At 36.1% G+C, this 20,453-nt stretch overlaps 1 long non-coding RNA gene across 1 annotated transcript; it reads right to left on the bottom strand.

Annotated features, from left to right (window-relative positions):
* Nucleotides 1-1,643: 1,643 nt before the first annotated feature.
* On the bottom strand, nt 1,644-14,247 carry LOC145691538 (uncharacterized). Its single transcript, XR_014132404.1, has 3 exons — nt 14,117-14,247; nt 12,058-12,111; nt 1,644-3,443 (listed from the first exon to the last, which is right to left on the bottom strand). It is a non-coding gene; the product is annotated as an uncharacterized LOC145691538 (long non-coding RNA).
* Nucleotides 14,248-20,453: the final 6,206 nt, after the last annotated feature.

The following is a 20,453-nucleotide window of genomic DNA, read 5'->3' as shown; positions in this document are numbered from 1 at the left end:
ATCAAGTGTATGTTTCTACGTGTTACATGTAATTACTATAATAAGGTTAAAATAACATAATTATGGTTAAAAGGAAGTTGACTTGGGATGGGTTAAGAAAAGAAATGTAAGTATTTCTTCTTTCATTCTCCTTTTTTTTTCAAATCACTTCACGAGCATAAACCACGACAAGCACGTCCCAATCCTCAACGCCTTCGTGCAACTTCATCAAATAAGTACATGGTACATGATAAGTTAATATTGAAATATACCTATATAGGACATGATGCTGAATAATATATATATATATAGATAGATAGATAGATAGATAGATAGATAGATAGATAGATAGATAGATAGATAGATAGATAGATAGATATAGATATAGATGTATAATCTCCCTGCACTCCAACGCACTTTTCCCAACGTTTCACAAGTTTTATTATTTTTTTTTATTCTGTCAGATAAAAAGTTTTTCGGTTGCACCTGTAACCAATTTTGCACCGCATCAACGACTTCTCATCGGTTGCAAAGCTTCTTTCCCTGAGCGGTTCCTTCAATGGAATACGCTGAACCATGACTAATATGTAAAATATTGGCGATTTCTTCCACTGTGATTCATTTGTTTTTCGTCACCATACCATCAACGATTTTCAAATTGTCCTCAGTTGTTGACGTAGATGGCCTGCCCGACCTTTCGTCGTCACGTAAAATTCTTCCCTGTTTGAAACTCTCTATCCATTCGTAGATCTTGCTTCGCGATGAACTGTTGTCATCATACTGCGCTTGCATTCGACTAATAATTTCCTCCTTGGTGCAAAGCAACAATGAATCTGCTATATTTAACGTCCTGCTACACTTCAACGACTAACGCGGGAATACGAGTGACACGAATTGTATAGAAGTGTTGCAGACAATACTAATTCAGCGCTGGATACTAGCAGTGTTGCCAAATCCTAGTGCAAAAAATTGCAAAATTCCCTTTACTTTTCGACTTCTCCTCGTAAAAACAAGTTCATTATTATTCAAATACGACATAATGCTTTTTTCTTCCTACACATACTCTTTCTTCTGAATTCAAACTAGTATCCATTATTCCTTTCTAAATAACTACTCAATGATCGTTGTATCGAAGCGATGTAGGATGCCCAGTGGCGTATTTAGGGGGGGGGCTTCCGGGCTTAACCCCCCCGAAATCTTACTTACTATAGTCAAGTATATGAAATATCTTGCAGAATTTTCACATTTTCAGCCAAAGCCCCCCCGAAAGTTAGCAAAGCCCCTCCCGAAACAAAATCGTAAATACGCCACTGAGGATGCCATATGAAATGAAACTTCTTTTGGGTTGGGTTGATATTAGTTTAGCGTCCCGTTCAGCAGCGAGGCTATATGAGACGTAGACCTACTGATTAACGTGGAATCCGAACCTTATGAGCTCCCGCCGGGAATCGAACCCGGGTCTCCCACACCAAAGACGCGCACTCTAACCGCTTAGCCACGAGGAAGCTCTGAAACTTGTTTTGTTCTTTGTTTTTTACAATTAATGAAAAACATATATTCCAACATTGTCTCCCAAGTACTTTGAAACTTTAAATGTACAATTGCAAACACATCAATAATTGACTCTAGATGAAATCCAAGAAAGATATTATAAACAATCGAAGTACAAAGTTATTTTAATCAGAATTTAATTTACATTATAGATACTCTATGTAAATGCTTATTATAAGTTATAACAAATAGGAGATTACAGGACTATAATAAAGGAGATATGCCAAAATTTTTTTCACGTCATTCAAAGAGATAGATCAATATGTGAATTCATTAATTCTATTCGTAGACACTTCAAGCAATTGCAAATCCCATGTTACTACCGCAATTAAAGGAAACGAATATTGTTGGAAATAATTAAAATTATAGTAGGTTTTCAATATTTACGTATAATCGTTCTTTCGGGTTTTCTTTTTGTATAATATTTTCTGCAACTTGACGCGAGATTTTGAACAAACATTTTGAACCATTATGATTTTTGCATTCTCTCTTAATAGGGAATATATCTACTTTCTTAGGAATTTGTCTACGATTATCCAGAAAATTCGAAAAGCGTTTATGTAAAATTGCCTTCACTAAAGGATGAGAAATCATTTCTTCAAAATTGGAAACAAAGTCTGCCCTTTTCTTCATGCTCTGGATGCGGCCTACTACCAAGAGTTCATTAGCGTCCCTTACTGCTAAACCAACCAGAAGATTAAGGACTGTAAAAGATGCCAGAATTGCAAACAAGAGAACAATCATTCTACTTGCAATTGTTAAAAAATTGGCTTCAAAATCTTCGTCATAATTGTATTCTCCCATTGCCATTACCAGTGATTTTACAGTCCAGTGCCAAGGATTCTTATAGGATTCTCCATTGTTAAATAATACATAGAAACTAAGAGCAAAACCTATGATTAAGCATATAAACGTTAACAAAGCCTTGATCACGTTCATCAAAACCGTGGAGAACATTAAAGCATAATAGCCCATCAACTGGAACCTACCCACTAAGTACATGAATTGTACCCAGGCTACAATTACTGTAAAACATGTTATATGTTTTAAAACTACGTTTTCATCTTCTAGGCTGTAGAGGGAAATTATAAATGAAAATACTGAACACAAGAAAATTCTCCATGTCTCGCAACGCTTGCAGAAATAACGAGGAAGTGTAAACATTCCGGTAAGAGTGTAAAAAATGATAGTTATAGATAAAATACAGAGAATTACACGTGTCGTAATTAGTGCTGATTCGTTGTCAGTAATTCTTGTAGTCAGTTTGTATGTTACATTGCCAAATCTCCAATTTCGCAAAGTTACAAAAGACGTAAAAGATATTATGAACAGTAAATATTGAACAAAGAAAATATAAAAAAAAGATTCTGACTCTTTCCCACTTTAAACGTAAAAATAATTCCATCACAGGATGTTGTAAAAGTTCCTTTACCATGTCCTTATCCGTGGAATTGGCAATTGTTTGATATACTGACATTTGGTTGTCTGGATTCTCCCTTGTTAATAAATAAAAATTTGATTCTACTCTAAAATTAGGAATATTTTCACCAGTTCCTTCACTTAATTGCGAATCAAGCATATGTTGCAGGAATTTTTGTGGTTCTGAAATACACGAGACAATGAAATCCACAACAGATTCACCATAATTGTTGGTCTCTGTCAGACGTCCTCCATGATTCAGAAGAAACTTTATACCTTTTGTGTTTCCATAAAGTGCTGCATAGTGAAGAGACGTATATCCATCTTTATCTTTGTAGTTTATCACGTCTTCTATTCTCTTAGGAGTCCTAGCCTGGTGTTCATTTTCTTGTGTAAAATTTTGGCAATGCATCAAACTACATATTCCTGCTGTACATCTACCAAGTAGCGGTATTTGATTCAATAATCTCTGAAGTCCTGTAGCACAGGAATGCCTGTAAAATATTTTATACGTTATTGTAATTTTAAATAAAAAAAATACCATCTTAACATTCGTCAAAAATAAGTTTTAAAAAAGTAAAAATTAATATATGAATTTGCCTAAAATATGCTATTATTCCTGTGATAATTTACAACAAAAGTACATAATGCAAACATTATAACACATTTAAATAAAAATTATGTCGTAATTCATTGTTTGATTAATTGATTTCTTGAATTAATTAATTATTGATTTTCTTCGCTGTTATACTGACAAATATTCCAGTGCCTTAACTGGCCAGTTTTAAACACATTTTAGATCTTAGATCGTCAGTCAGTAGTGATTTATTCGATATACACTTATTTTAATTCTTCTATGTTAGGCTAGTTTTAGACGGAAGCATTTCTCGTAGCAGATGTGCTGCCAAAAATTTCATACAATATTCTATGGCATCAAAAGTATATGGTGCTTTTAAACGGTAGCATATTGATAAGCATCTGTCGTGACGTAGCAAACAAATCACTGGAGAAGAGCACAATTATGGCTCCGAAATTAAGCGTGATGTAGCTAAAGCTATACTAATTGTAACAACAGTTCTCGCCGGTCATATGAAAAACGAAAATCACAAAGAAGTATGTGGGCAAAGACCATCCCTACTCCAACTCATTTTTCTTTATTACAATTCAATTCCCCATATAAAACAAAGAGCATGGATATTTGGTACAAGATCTCTCGCTTCTTTTTAACACACCACGCCGCTGCAATCGGACCAGAAATGCTGGGGAAAATTCTACGAAATAGAGCAGGTTCTATCGACAAGAAATGCCATAGGATATGTCATGGCATGGGAAATGCTATAGCATTTGCTACTTTACACGGTAGGATATCGATGATACGAGAAATGCTACGATAAATGCTTCCGTCTAAAACTAGCCTTAGAACAAAAAGGAGAATACAGGATGTACATGAATAAACATTTAAGACGATAGGCCTAGGCAAATATGCACTGACAAAGATGAATGCGTGAACATAACTTCAAGGTTTACCTAAAACCAAACATTCTAAATGAAATGAAATGAAATCTGTGAGTTTTATATCCCACGGTTATGCCGGTTAGGCTAAAGGAGACGGTGATGATGAGTAGTGAATGAAATAGTGGAATGAAGAAAGTGGGAGGAAACGGGAGAACCTCGAGGAAACCCACGCACAGGGTGTTTGTCCACCCCAAAGTTCACTTGGTGGGGACTGGGATAGAACGCGGGACCCCAAGCACCAGAGGTGAACACTACCACTGAGCCACCGCGGCCCCCCAAACATTCTAGTAAGAGATGACAAAATGAAAGTCTGACAAGGTGAGATGTCAACTTGTTTCCAGTAATTTGAAACAAATGAAGCAATCAAACATGTACCCAACTCCTTGTGTTAAACTTGCCTGTTTACATAAAGTAAAACGCTCACTGTACGTGTCTGGCATCGATCCCTAGTTTCATAACACCTCGTTTAGAACTGTTTGTATACTCACGGTCAGTATGGTAGTTTGTTCTGTTACTGTTCGTGATCTTTAGAATATAAAAGCTTTCGTTTAGTAGTCCTCCTCGGTAATGTGTGGTCGAGACACTTCAGGCATGAAAATCATCGTTCGCTGTTAACTGTGTATTTCTCAGATAATAATACATAGTACAAGCTACTCAATGTAGAATCAGAGCATTGTTGTATTAGGAAAAACCTCATCTTGATTACGCGCATGAGCTCCGTTCTCTGGTTTTTCGGTAGCGTCAGTTCCGTCCCAGACCTCACGCTTCGATGTCTTAGCTTCATTCTCTTCACTTGGAATACAACTGAGCCTATAATATTCAATCGATATCATTTTCTTGTAATTCATACTTTAGACTCGTTAAATACCGTAACTGTCATGTACTGATTGCTATGAGAAAACCAGATTATTGGAAACAAGTTTATATATGTATATTCTTCCTGGTACAAAGAGTTAGGTTGATCACCTTTTGGAGGGAAGTTTTACCTAGTAGAATTTTAGGTCTTTCTTTTATTATTCAAACACGTAAGCAAACGAAAAATAATGGCTACAAAGATTGTGTAGAAATTATATATATAATAATACTATAATACGATTGAATATTGTAGGCTCAGTTGTATTCCAAGTGAGGAGAATGAAGCTAAGACATCGAAGCGTGAGGTCTGGAACGGAACTGACGCTACCGAAAAACCAGAAAACAGAGCCCATGCGCGTAATCAAGATGAGGTTTTTCCTAATACAACAATGCTCTGATTCTACATTGAGTAGCTTGTACTATGTATTATTACCTGAGAAATACACAGTTAACAGCGAACGTTGATTTTCATGCCTGTAATGTCTCGACCATACATTACCGAGGAGGACTGCTAAACGAAACCTTTTATATTCTAAAGATCATATATACTGTATATCCGTGGATATTTTCTAGTAAGACTGGGTCATTTGATGAATAAATTAAATGTTCTAAACATCTGATTTCACTGTCCTTTGCAGATACTGTAATATGTAGAGTAGAGTGATTACGGGCTTTATAGGAACGACAACACTTCGGGTATTTGACCTGTCACAAAAAGGCCAATGTCGAACACAAATATCTCAAGAAAGTATTATCAACAAAAAACAATAAGGAATGACCAAGAATGAAACTCCTACCGTCGAAGAAACGAAATAAAATCTCAATTCGACGAAATAAAAAATGAAACAAAATAATACCTTAAAAACTTATCAAGGATAAATATGGAAACGAATGCCGTTAAATCCTAAAATAATAAATAACTAAATAAAGTACATAACAAAGAAAGTAAACAAATCTTCAATCATAATATTATTTAAAATATCACATTTCTTCAATGTGCCATAAAGGAAGATATTACGAAAAATATGAATTCGGGCAATTTTATTATGATGATATATATTCTTTCTTTAGAATCTAATCATCATCATAGGTATTCTGCCCTTATTGGCAGATCATTTGCCGCAGCTGAGAAGCTTCCATGTACTGAAAAAAATAAATATGTACTGCAGGGTGGGCACGAACCACCAACCTTTGAATTACTAGCCGTGTGCTCTAGCGACTTAGCTATAGTTTTTATTGTTCATGTGCTTGTCTTTATACAAAAAGTGTACAAGAACCGGACTGACTCCTATTGTAATACAATACAATAGTTCTTACACTCAAGAAAAGGAAACATGTACTGTACAACAATAATCGCTAAAAATAAAAGTAATAACGAAACGATAAACCTATATCATGAGTTTTTTTTTTTTTTTTTTTTTTACGAGAAGGAAGGAGATTACTGCAACACCACTTCTCCAAACCTACTAAAATACTGCCTGTCCAACTCGGGGGAAAGGAGCTTTCGTCGAGTGCGTTTTAAAAAATCCAAGTGGGTGCGAGCATCCAGCAAAGGCACATGGGGATGGATATAAACAAGTGCACACGTCACTAGAAAAAGCACAGCTTGGTGGTCTGTGGAAAATAACAAAAATCCGGAAACAAAACATAGGATACTGTGAACTGGTGTGGAGGTCGTCGACAAATTCGTCCTAAGAAGGACGTGAGACAGTTCCAGATAGCTGGAGCACCCACACACTGATAGTACCGATGGGATAGTGTATCTTCTTTGGCGCATCAAGAACACAGTGGGTCAGGAACACGTTTCAGCTCAAATAAACGAGCACGCGTAGGGACAAACCGATGCACCACTTGAAACCATTCAACCTATAGATATGAAGGTAATACCGCGGCGGAGATACTAGCCCATACCTGTGACCACATAGTCTGAGGATATTGGTGAGGAATTCGGAGAATAATGTGATCGTTAAGCAACGAAAGAAGGAAGTTATACAAAGTGCGAGAATTGTGTCCCATAGGGCAGAGAACCACACCACTGTATGTCCAATAACGTATTAGTGAACTAATGTACGCCGGACAATAATAAGCAAAGTTAATAAACGGAGGGCTCACAGGGAATTCATAACTAGGCCAAAAACATCGTATCCATTGCTGTGTGAAGGTTTCGTTAATAGCAACTGCAGCATAGAAATCGAGCATAAACAGAATTTGACATTTCAATCTGAGATTTACGAGACTGAACCCTCTCTGTGAACGGGGAAAATAGAGTCCTGCACGTGGAATATGAAAATAGAAGCCACGCCATATATTCCATAGGAATAAAGAGTCAAACCGCTTAGCGAACAATTACGGTACCATAGCTTGGGTGCAGTGTAAATATTGATAAAGTGGATACGATGAATTAAATGAAGGCAACGGAAACGCTGGGAAAACAAAAGCTGGCGAATTTGTAACAACAACGTATCGCCCAGAACTCCTCGAAAAGGGGAGTAGGTTGTGACGTAAACGGGATGCCTAGGACGTAAACGTGAAGTACACGCGGCACCCCAGGTTCGTTAGCAGGTAAATGAAAACCATTGAACTGTAATAGGTTAGTTTTCTGTACATTATACTGTAATCCGGAACAAAGTGCAAAACATTAAGGACAGGAATAAGAGGGGACAGGTGTCCGTTAATCTGTATGCGGAAATTGGCAGTGGTATATAAATTGTTAATAACTGTACGGAAGGCTAAAGGAAACCTCCAGACTTCCAGCATCTGCAACAAAAAACTGTGATCTAAACAGTCGTACGCTTTTTCTAAATCTAGAGCTAATGCACTCGCAGGCACCTGCCGAAAATGAAAATAAGAAAAAATATCGCACAAAGAGCGAAGAATATATGAAAGGCTATGCGTAGCATGGAGTGTTGCCTGATAAGAACTAATGTAGTGACGGATGATTGGTCGAAGTCGGGCTCTAAGCACTTTAGTGAACAACTTAAGATCGACGGGCAATAAAGACATAGGTCGATAATCCTGAACATAATGCGCTGCGCGGGATTTCGGAATGAGGACTAAGATATCGGTATTACGACCCACTGCTTCGCCTTGTAACCAAGCATTGAATAAAGCGGTAAGAGAGGGACTGAGGTGAGACCAATACTGTTTATAAAACTGGATATTTAATCCGTCTTCTCCGGGGGCACTACTGCCCTTTGTCCGCCTGAAGACTGCGAAAAATTCCTCTGCACTAATGGGATTGATCAATGTCTGACACTCATCCTCCGGAAAACGTTGATAAAAGTCTTCCGACAAATATGCACTAATCGAAGTATGGGAGTAAATAGTTTTCAATCGGTGTTTGATACCGTGAATACCAGCCAGGTTCTCCAGAGAAGGCGGAGCATTCCAAAATTCACAGAGAGCTTGATATAAAAATTCATGTAAATGGTGGTCGTCTTCCCTCGCGACCCGCCCTTGCCATTGAAAAAACTGCATAATCTAGGTTTACAATATAAATTACACTAGGAAGCCACAGAGGGGTAGTACCGCTGCATGCTACACCAATAAGGTAAGCGACGCGAGAATACCGCTACAACCTGCGGGCGAGACATGATGTAATATTAATCTTTCAATAAGAAGGGCCCCGAGCCGGTGGTAGCAAGAAAGGCATTTTAAAGGCTACTTCAATCGCGGCATGATCGGACAGCGCCACCGGAATTGTATTTTGTTGTATCACCGCAGTGCATAAACTCTCTGAAATGTATGCGCGGTCGATTCTACTCTTCGTCGTAGTAGTGCAGTGGGTGAATACATGCTTTGAGTTTGACACAACTAAAGCGTCTTTTAACTTTAGAACACGAATAAGCTCAGACAAAATTGGACAAGGTGTGGTAGGCGTCAGAGAATCTCGGGGATCAACAATTGCATTGAAATCTTCGGCAACTATACAATGAGGAATTCCCGGAGGAAGTAAGGAAGGAATGGTAGTTGCATAAAACTCATTCCTCTCTTTTGTACGTGTAAAGCCAGAATGACTATATAATGCTATAAAACAAATGTTCTAAATATAATAACGTATAGCCCTTCCTTCAGGGGCTAATACAACACGATCATAACTCAGACCCTTTCGAACCAAAATCACGACCCCAGTCTCTTGGTCGCGGTTAATAATAGTTTGATAATCGATAAGAAAATCCGAAGATGTGAGGAGAGAACTTATTTCTTGCAGAAAACAAACGTCTGGTCGGCAGCTTTCGATAAATTGTTGTAGAAGGGCCTTATAATGATCGGAACTTATTCTATGAATATTGAGTGCTTTAAATGAATTTACTGTTATAAAATCACTCAAAAAGAAAACAAAAACGAAAGCAGAAAAGTACTTACAAAGGTGAAAGGGATTCTTTCCCATGAACACTAGTAAAGTGACGCATTTTGAAATGAATATAAAACAAACTGAGTGAACTTTCCTGTACGAACACAAAAACAAACACTGCCAAATACAACATCATAACATACAATGTTCACGACACCCTGGAAAGCAGGTGTGAAGGTCAATAGTGAAGAGTAAACACACCACGCCTCAGGGCAGTTCCGAGTCAGATATAGCCCGATGCTGTGATCGTAATTCGCGTGTCTCAGCTTGGTCTATCTCTCGTGTAACATCAAGGGCACGCTGTTCCTTCCTTCTTGTAGACGTTCGAGTAACTTCCCTTCTTTTCTGTTGTGAAGAAAAATCAGCTTGCACAGAAGTAACAGTATGTTCAGCTGAAGATGGGACATTATTGTCTTGCACTTCATACGAAGAACCAGACAGAACTGTTAATACTGGAGCGCACAAAAGTTGTCGAAGATACTAAGAAACTTATTTTCCAACCACTGATATATTTGGCTAGCATTAGGTTTGACATTTCTGTATCTTCGGTCAAATATTAATTGAAATTGTAAGTCCTTCTTATACTCCACAGTACTACAAGCTATTAAACTGCAAAACACTGTACACACAGGGTGAAAATTCACCAAGCACACAAAAGCACTAAACTTGTGAAAGAAGCACAAGTCTTTTCAACTAATGTATGAGTAGCGATATCAGGCACTCAAATGGCTAATACTTTATTTCATGGTTCTCCCATATTCACTCTCAAATGATCGGCGACAATTTTCATCTAATAAAGTTTATGCGTTAGTTGCTTCTAGTACACAATCGCTTAGAAAAAGAAGCAACAAATGCATCAAATGTGGAAGATGAATTTAGAACACCTAAATGTAGCATGCCTAGCACATCTTGTGCTGTTAGAGTATCTGAAACAATATGTATCTCAAGGACGTACCTAGAACATGAGAGATATATGTCCCAAGTGACGACATAAAAAAATGACTGTTAGAGTACGAAACTGAGACAGGTATATAAATGCTATATTTGTGGTACATAGTTGCAAATATCAATTAGGTATAACAAGTACCTAAAACTGTAGGTAGCTGAAGTACATACTTAGCACATGAATATCATATGTGCCAAGTGTCGGGTACCTAAAAAGTAGCTGGGACACCTAAATTGTACATGCCTAGCACATCCTGTGCTGTTAGGGTAGCTCTGAAAATATGTACTGCTAACCACAGGTCAATATGAACTTTTTTTCTTATTTTGATGTAAGGAATAACCTGTTTCAGTTTGTGAGTCTAGTTTATTAATACTCTCTCTCTCTCTCTCTATATATATATATATATATATATATATATATATATATATATATATATCGAGTATTCTAAAAATGACACCCATGGACTACAGAGCATTATTCTATAAGTGAAAATAAAGTGAAAATATGCATGATTGTGTACTTTTTGGTTCCTCGTCTAGAATTGCACTATGTGGCAATGTCGCAGATAAACCACTATGAAGAAGATATACCAAATTATCCGTGGGCGCCATTTTAGTACACTCAATATATATATATATATATATATATATATATATATATATGAGGGCAAATATCACCACTGGATTCAAATCCATTACCACACTTACAGAAAGAAAACGGTTAAACCACCTGCCACAAATGGATATAGATATATGAATTTCAGCACTTTCGTTTGTCACATTCACAGAAACAAAACCGGCACAAAGTATACGGCACATCATAATATTTCACAGTCTTATAGAGCAGCAGTAGAGAAGGTCTACTATAATGTCAAATTTGACTCTATCGGATGTATTCAATGTATGCTAGCTTATTTTCAAAAATATAACTCAAAATTCTCTCTCTCATAACTCGAGAACGTGAAGCATGGATAATTTAACAGTTCACTCTCTTATATGAAGTTTATTAGCATGCCGAGTTTGATTCCTATCAGTTGAGTGAAATTAAACTCATACGATAAATAACTTTCTTTACTTTCCAGGAAAATCAATAAAAAACAAAAATTACAACCATTCAAAACAGATACAAAAATAGCCTTAAATGAACATTATATAAGATTGTTATCTGTTACAAACTGCTGTTACAAAGTTTTTTTTCTCAGTACTGTACTATTTCCACGTCTGGCCAGGGTTTGATATCAACTTTGAGAACAAAAGCAGTTATGTTCCGGAACTTTTACCTTTATCAGCCATGAAAATGGAAACAGTTAGACCTTGAGAAACTTTAACTGCGTCGGAAATGGTATTTTAAGTAATTTAGAAATTGGAAACAGCTAGAGTTTTGGAATGCTAGGATCATGTTTTGAAAAATGTGCTTTTTTTCACAAAATATAGCTCACCTCTTGTAGATTTCATTACAATCTTGATTCCTCGTCTTCAGTACTTCTTGATATCTAAATGAAAATAATAATGGTGTTAAGAATGAAAGTTCTAGGAAACGGTTTAAAACGATTTGAAATTTTCTGTACAGTTAGTCGTCAACTTACGACCGATGCGACCAATGACCGGTTGTAAAGGTTAGACTAGGTAACATAAGTGCGATCTACAATGGTAGTAGAAGAAATAATCAGTAATAACATAATAGTAATATACGTAGCTAAAAAAAGAAAATACACCATCAGCTTTATAGGAATTCTTATCCAGTGTGACGGCAGTCTAAATAGTTTGGTGACGATTAATCAAAATTGTATTGTAAACTGTGCTTTATAGTAAGCTACAACTTGGTCCATTTACAGCTAAATCGACTTATGACGACAACAATCGCTATCTAGGTCGATCGTAAGTTGTCGACTAACTCTACTTATATTCTGTATATATAAAACTAATAGCTTCAGTCTCAAGAAGCAAATATGAAATGTGAATTACTATATTTAATATTCTACATTTAATAGTGATGGTTTGTGCTTCCGAATATCATCTCAAATAAACTACCTAGACAAACTGTAACTGTTCCACCCAGGCCGATTTTCACAAATGTTATATGCCCATCTTTCCTTTAGGTTTAGAAAGTAATGCGACTATAAAAATCTTTCGTTAAAACTTTCTATTCTCAGAATATTTTCTTTGCCATTAGAATTATATTTCTAAATTATAAGGGCAAAGAAGGCGTTTTTAATAAACCTCTTCGGTTTTGTTACATATTTCCCGAATCTAAACCAGATCTAGCACATGTATTTTAATAACTTAATTGAAGAGCCTATTTGCATGTAAGGTCTACTTATTTATCACTTTTCTACATTAAAGATAACTATAATAAAAAAAAAGAAAGTACATTCATTCCCAAAAAAACGATATTTTTTAAATTAAATTATCCCAAACGTGAAGAAAGAATGTTTCGGAAAACCAAAAGAAGTTTCTTTGCTGATTCTGGAAAGAGTAAGATATTCCTTAAGTACAGTCAAGAATCACGCATTTCAGGATGGAGTGTTAGTAGTCTAAATATAGCAGGTAAGTTGCAAACACTTGAGAAATATAGAAGACTTTACGTGAATGTAGTAAGCGAATTAAAATAAAAAGCTACAAGATGGCTTCTTCTGAGGCTTCTCTGACTTTGGACTTATTAAGTTGGAAATAAAAAATAGATTCTCGGCAGTTGGGATTATAATGAATCAGAAGTTATGACGACATGTCAGAAGTTACTACATACTCAGGGACGAAATAAAAGTAGTAAACTTAGCTAACAAATGAAGGTATTCAACTTTCACCCAAGTAAAATTATCAATAATAGCGCACCATACTAAACAAGTAGTGCAAGTGATAATAGTAAGAAGATAGCCAACAGTTTTCTTGAAGAAATAAAACAGTCATAGCTATAACTAAAGATTGTTCAGAGGAGATCGAGACATAGTCAGTCATGGGGTTCCGTTGTCTCACGGCTCTGTTTTCCCGGCCAGAAGGCAGAGAAAAATGAGATACTACAGGTTAAATTGTGTCTAGGGATATTGGGATCAAGATACACCCATCTAGTTGTACCCTTCACTGCTATCCTAGAAAGGATGGGTTTAGATCTAGTATAAAGGAAGAACTCTCCTTCTTCATTTAACAAAATACAATTTATTAAAATAAAATAAAGATAACAAGAAAAGAGAAAGAAGAAAACATAGTTTGCAAAACTCAGAATATATCAAAGGAGCACTGAGACAATACTGTGACATCCTTGACAAATTATGACATCTTGTCTGTCTTCAGGTTTAAGTTATAACATAAAAATCAAAATTACCAATTACAATGACAGATATTGATTGCAATAATTTCCAATCAATTAAAGAGTTAAGTTATTCTAACATTTGAAAGATAATGAATTTAGTTGAGAGTTCTCCACTGAAACTTTGCCATATTGAATTTGTTCCGAGGCTGCCTGCCGAAAAAAAAAATTACTTAAAACAGAAACATATTTACCTGAAAAACTGATGGTAGGCTTCGTGCAAGGTGTTGACACTTGACGAACACTATATTTTCAATCGCACTCAACTCACACTATGTTTCACGGGTTCGGTCATTTTATTATGCCCGACTCCGTCATTGGTGACGCATGTGGTGGTGTGATATTCTGGATTTTTCGAGAACAAGGATGAGTCTCCTCTTCACGTGTCAATGTGAGGAGGGAAGAAAGATAGGACAAGAGACATACGCAATTGCTTATCCGGAATATGTTTACTTCAACAATCAAAATAAGTGATTGACTAAGGAGGGAGAGGGAGAAGTCGGATATTAGGGAGATGGTATCTCACTTGATCGGAAGCATCACATCACTCCTAACCCAAACTTTATGACATTATCATACTGATATTTCCTGAATTGTGGGATTATTTGATTCATATCGAGCCAATGTCCTGTTTCTTGCAAACTAGGTCACGTATGCACTGGTCGTGCAACATAACCTTGAGTGGTTTGTTGTTTGCGTTTTCTTGACTAATCATCCGATGTTTTACCTCAAAAAGAAAACGAAGTGTTTACATAATTTCCAGGTTTGGATGAAACTAGAATGCATTAGTCAACCAATCGTTATCTCTCTATTTCCTCTCTCCTTGAATCACTCACTCCTTGGAGGTAAATTGGACAATTTAAAGGAAATAGCAATCAAACATTAAGATTGTTGTTCCTATAAGCAATGCATATGTAGAACAAAGAAAGAAATTTTAAAATTTTGTTTCCAATAAAGTTAAGGAGAATCGAACTAAGAACCTAGGAGTATATAGAATGGTCACGAAATATAGCCCGTGACAGTTGAAAGAGCAAACCAGTACATAGTATATTGAAAACTTGAAAGCAGCTTGGGTGAAAGACAACAAAATCACACAAGGTGAAGGGTTGCATTTTGTTCAATTTATGAAAAAGTAGAGTTTGGCACTCAAGAATAAATCAACGTCCATACAAAGTAAAATCCATACAAAGTAATGTTTTGGATTGAGTCCCGAGTAGGTCTATCTATATGTTTATTACCTTCAGTTGTAATATTAAATTAGCAGCAAGAGAAAGACATAGAATAAATTATAAGTGAGATGTTAGACAGCAATTCTTCAGTCGTAAAGGAGGAGCTCCTCCGTGGCTAAGCGGTTAGCGTACGCGCCTTTGGCGTGGGAGACCCGGGTTCGATTCCCGGCGGGAGCTCATGTGGTTCGGATTCCACGTTAATCAGTAGGTCCACGTCTCATATAGCCTCGCTGCTGAACGGGACGTTAAACTCAAAATCAACTCAACTCAGTCGTAAAGGAAAGTACACTTGTGCAAAGCAATTCTATGAGCGATTCCACAGCAATCCTATTCTGGAAACGTGCATGAGATCTTTTGTAACTAAGTCGATAAACAAATTGAAAAAGAAGCAGCAAAACGTCTAGCAATCTTAGTGTAGTGCAGCAGGCGAAGAAATGAAGATAATTAGAAACGAAATTTATCCATAGTTTACGTTGGACTAGATGTAATTGTTTCCATTTCAGACATTGATAAGACCAGAGCTTTGTTCTCATAATGTATTGGCCGTGGTTCTAAGCAGGAGAAAAAATTATTTATACAGTCTTGGGAAGTAACATAACGCAAGTAACGTTTCCTAGTAACGCGTTACATTTTTCCGAAGTAACTGTAACGGTTACGCGCTACAAATTTTTAAGCAACGTACCTAGTTTGCGTTACTTTTTTCGCGTTACATGTCGGATGACTAACTAGAATATATGTGTATTTTTTTCGGAAACAGATGTTTCTTTCCTGTAAGTGAATTTCTCAGAATGGAACAATGGAGCATGAACTATGTATGTCAGTGACCGACACACAAAGAAACATAAGATTATGGTGCCACTTGCTGTTTTGGGACGATGAGGACAGACTCAGGGAAATCACTTGTACTGATTGCAAGCACCTGGAAGATTTTGTCGTAGATTTTGACAGCTCCAAATCAATACATTCAATGAGTGAACTAGGAGTGCAATGATACCGGTAGTCTATTTTACTTTGATTGTTGTTTTTATAAAGATGGAGAACGAAAATATTTTGTCGTTCGAACATTTGAAAGAATACTTCTCTTTAAAATGTACAGATGATATTGGACAGAATTTAAAAGTAAAGTGGTGCCTCGGCGGGAAATATTTATCAACAACTAGGGCGCCATAATTAACGATAAGGGGTTAATATGAATAAACTGTATTCTGATGAGCAGGCCTACTTTATTGATGTAATGTTGATGGTATGTAATATTAGAGTTCTTTTAGATCAGTTTGCGTATCCTAAAGTCCCGTTGATTATAGAGTTTGGAACAACTAGCTTTCAAAAGTGTGTGTCGATTTTAGAGTTACTGACAAGTTTTGATTCACTCCCACTTCATGTGTTCTCATTTTATTAGTTGTAGTGTAATGTTTCTCTATATTCTGTATTTTTAATTTTACCTAACAACATTGTTATTATATAATTAGCGAAATAGTAATAAGTAACCATTTTTTCTAACGCATAGGGATGGGCACAAGTCAAGCTAAAACTCGACTGGAATTCAAGTCGAGTTTCGAGTCAATTCAAAGGTAATATTCTCGAGTCGAGTTCCGAGCCGATTCACTGTTTTTGGCGTCTAGTTTCGAGTCGAGTCGAGTTTGATAAATGGCTCGCTCGTTTTAGATCGTTTTGAAATCATGGCCTGATTACACTGGAAAGCGAAAGCCATGAGAAATGTAAGCTAAGCGGTAATATGGAATACTTTTAGTGTTGCTCACGAGAGAGGACACTGCTCGCATCTCGTCTTGTCTCGATAGCGACTCCACAAGAAATTTTTTATAACAAGCTGAGCTCGGCTCAACTGAGTCGATGGCTCGAGCCGGCTCGCTTGGGATGAACCATCGGCTCGAGCTGGCTTGGTTGGGATGAGCCATCTGCTCGGTTCGGCTCAACTGAGCCTAGGGCTGTAGCCGACTTGGCTGGGTGAGCTGTTGGCTCGGCTCACTTCTCAGTTCTGGTCGATAGTGAATGAGCTGTGAGCCGAGCTATTCGAGTCGTTGAGAATTCTACACCCGAGTTGATTAGTTTTGAAGAAATTTGACCAGTGCCTTATAACTTTTAACAATGTTTAGCTCGAGCCCGAATACTCAACCTAGACCCTCAACCCAAATTTAGAAGCTCGTGAACAATGTCCTTGATTCCTAGACTTCACGACCACTGAGGTTGGCAATCAACGAGTTTTTTTTTTTCAATATTCAAATACAAACCGCTTATCTTTCATGTTTATACACAGTGTTGTTATAATTAATAATAATGATTTCTAGTAGTAGTAGTACTATCATTGATAATACTTATATTGTCTATGTAAGATACTTGAAGAGAGCACTCGAAACTACACACCGGATTTGACTCGACTCGACCCGAATTCGAGTCGAGTTGGAGGAAATTTTTCGACCCGAGTTTTCGAGTCGAACTCAAAGATGTCTGTTTCTAGTCGAATGGAGTTTCAAACAAAACTCGCTCGTGCCCATCCCTACGAGCAACGCAGTATAGCATTTTAGTCAATGTTACATTGTATGAAAATGTTCATATAGCTGTCAAGTAAAAAATTGTCCTTGTATTTACATAAAGTGATTCAGAACGTGCAATAATAATAATAATAATAATAATAATAATAATAATAATAATAATAATAATAATAATAATAATAATAATAATAATAATAATAATAATAGCGGTAGTAATAGTAGTACGGAAAATTGAAGTAATAAGATTTTTTTCACATATTCAAAGTTTCGGACCTAAAAGTAACGCGTTACTTTCGAAGTAAAGTAAGAGTTACTTTTTTGGGGCAAGTAACGCGTTAGTAACGCGTTACATTTTTATAAGTAACTTACCCAACACTGAATTTATACAACTTGGGACATATGAAGACGTCTTACAGAAACTGCATTTAAGATCGGAATTTCATCCATGTAAAGCAAATTTCAACAATATCACTGATGTGAATAGTCAACAAGAACTATCCCTGTGATCTGCAAGACTATTTCCGTCTCTCTATACTTGAATAGGGACAGGCAAGCACGGATTTATATATTGTGGGCCCCTATGCTGTAAATAATTTGCAGTCCCTCCCACAAAATTTGCCGCTCCCTTCCCCGAAAACGACCTATACTAGAGTTGAATTCACAGTTTTTGGGGTCGCTGAGATGAATAGTGACAGTTTTAAAACAATTCCACTTCAAGATCATACTCCACTTCCCAGGGAGAGAGCGAGATTTTAAAAGTAATCGAAAACGACAGATATTACTGTCGAATTCATAGTTTTCGAGGTCGCTGAGTTTAACGGTATCAGTTTTCATGATGTTCAAGTTCATCCTCACCGCTTGGAGTGGGGGTGGGAAAGGATGATTTTTTAAAAATAATTTGATAAGCTAACTAATTAGCAACTATTGTAATTTGAGCGAATGAAACACATGAATATATTTTCTCGCGCTTGCGCGGAACTCTGCGGATTGCTAGTTTTAAATATTACTTTACTGTGAATTGAAAAAAAAAATCTAAAATGTTGCCACCCCCTAAATTCTGCCACTGTGTGCTCGAGCACACAACAGCACTTACCTAAATACGTTCCTGGGAACAAGTATTTGTTAAATGCAGCTACATAAAGTATTGTGGTTCAAAAATGTTTTTGTGCAAGGGAACGAAAAAGTTATGTAATTCCAAATTTCATAACTACTTCATGTAAAAACAAATTATCAATTTTAATTATTCCTTCTTATTTCGATGAAATTCCAAACGTATTGGCTAACTTTCGTTTAAAATTTATTCTTTTTTTAGTATTTTCTAGTAACTCATTTGTGAAAATTGCTCATTACAAAGTGAAGAGTTTTGTCGAGTTTTGTATCACGTAAATCTCGAGATTTTCTTACTCTTAATTTGTCACAAAAAGGTTTTGAAAAACAAACAAGAGATCGCCGGAACATCAATGGCGTTTTACGTTTTCTCTCAAGTGAGGATCACCGAACATTGTTTAAAACATTTCAAAGTTTGTAAAATATTATTTGGTATAGATGGGATATTCATAAAATATAATTTTGCATTTTGTAAAGTATTATTTTGTATGTTCTGCCTTCAATCTTGTATGTAATATTTCTGTACCAATAACAATAATACGCAAAATTCTCTTTGTGCAATTCTACATATTACTAATAAGGATAAATAAATAAATAAATAGTATCGTATGTTTATGTCTAATTGAATTTGTTGCAACAACTAAAATGCACTAATAGGTAAGAAGAAATAACTAGTTTTTACTGAAGAATCCAGTATGAACTAGAAGTCTGAGTTTTTGTTCTAGTTTTACTGCTCAAAGTAATATCTTCCAGTTTTACTAGTAAACACGCAGTTTCCCACCGAGAATCGGAGTTTCTGGTTTCACTTAGCAAAAACTAATTTTAACGAATTACGTGCTTTCACTGTGTAACATACGCATGTAATTTAAATTATATTATAGCACAAATTTGTCACATTGATTAATTCAGCACATAATACAGTATAACCCTAAAGGACACTGTAGTCCTAAAGTCTTTATCCCTGTCTTCATTTATTAACTTCTACAATAATCATTCGATATATTCATATAATAATCGTTACGATTAATATTACGTTTGTATTATAATATTGTTATATTTATATTAAAACGTATATAATTGTTATATGCTTACTTTTCCAGTAGCACCTCTAGGACTGCGGTGTCTTCACGTTGGTAGGTAGCTGCGTAGTGGAAGACATTATGACAGGATTTAGTTTCAAGTGTGAAGTCCGCACCTTTCTCTATCATAAAAGATACAGCGTTTGCAGTACCACGGGCAACGCAAAAATAAAGTGGTGTTTCTCCAATGTCATTTTTTGAATTTAAGTCTTCAGGATGATCTGCCAATAGTTCGATGGTTTTGATGTGACTGTAAATAAATTAGTCGTCACACATATAAATTGTGAAAAAGGCTGAAATAACTAATTACTAGGGCAACCCAAAAGCATGAAAAGCATAACAGCATTTTACACATATGGTTGGTACCTTGAACATGGTTGTGGTTGTCTAAGGGTCCAGAAGAAACTAATTTTAAAAGCATAATAAAGCATAATTTTAGAAAATAAAGCATAATGTAAAATATATAGCACAATTCTTGGAAAATTCTATTAGAACAATTCTTGGAAAATTCTCTTTAACTGCAAATTTAACATACTGTATTAATATTTTTTAAACCAATATTTACAATGCAAAATCTTTGAGAACATAACGATGCAGCAATGAAAA

Source organism: Thermobia domestica, chromosome 8 (assembly GCF_964235325.1).
Source record: "Thermobia domestica chromosome 8, izTheDome1.hap1.1, whole genome shotgun sequence".
In the NCBI taxonomy this organism is placed as follows: Eukaryota; Metazoa; Arthropoda; class Insecta; order Zygentoma; family Lepismatidae; genus Thermobia; species Thermobia domestica.
The sequence above is the reverse complement of the archived record's forward strand: the minus strand, read 5'-3'. Positions and strand labels throughout refer to the sequence as shown.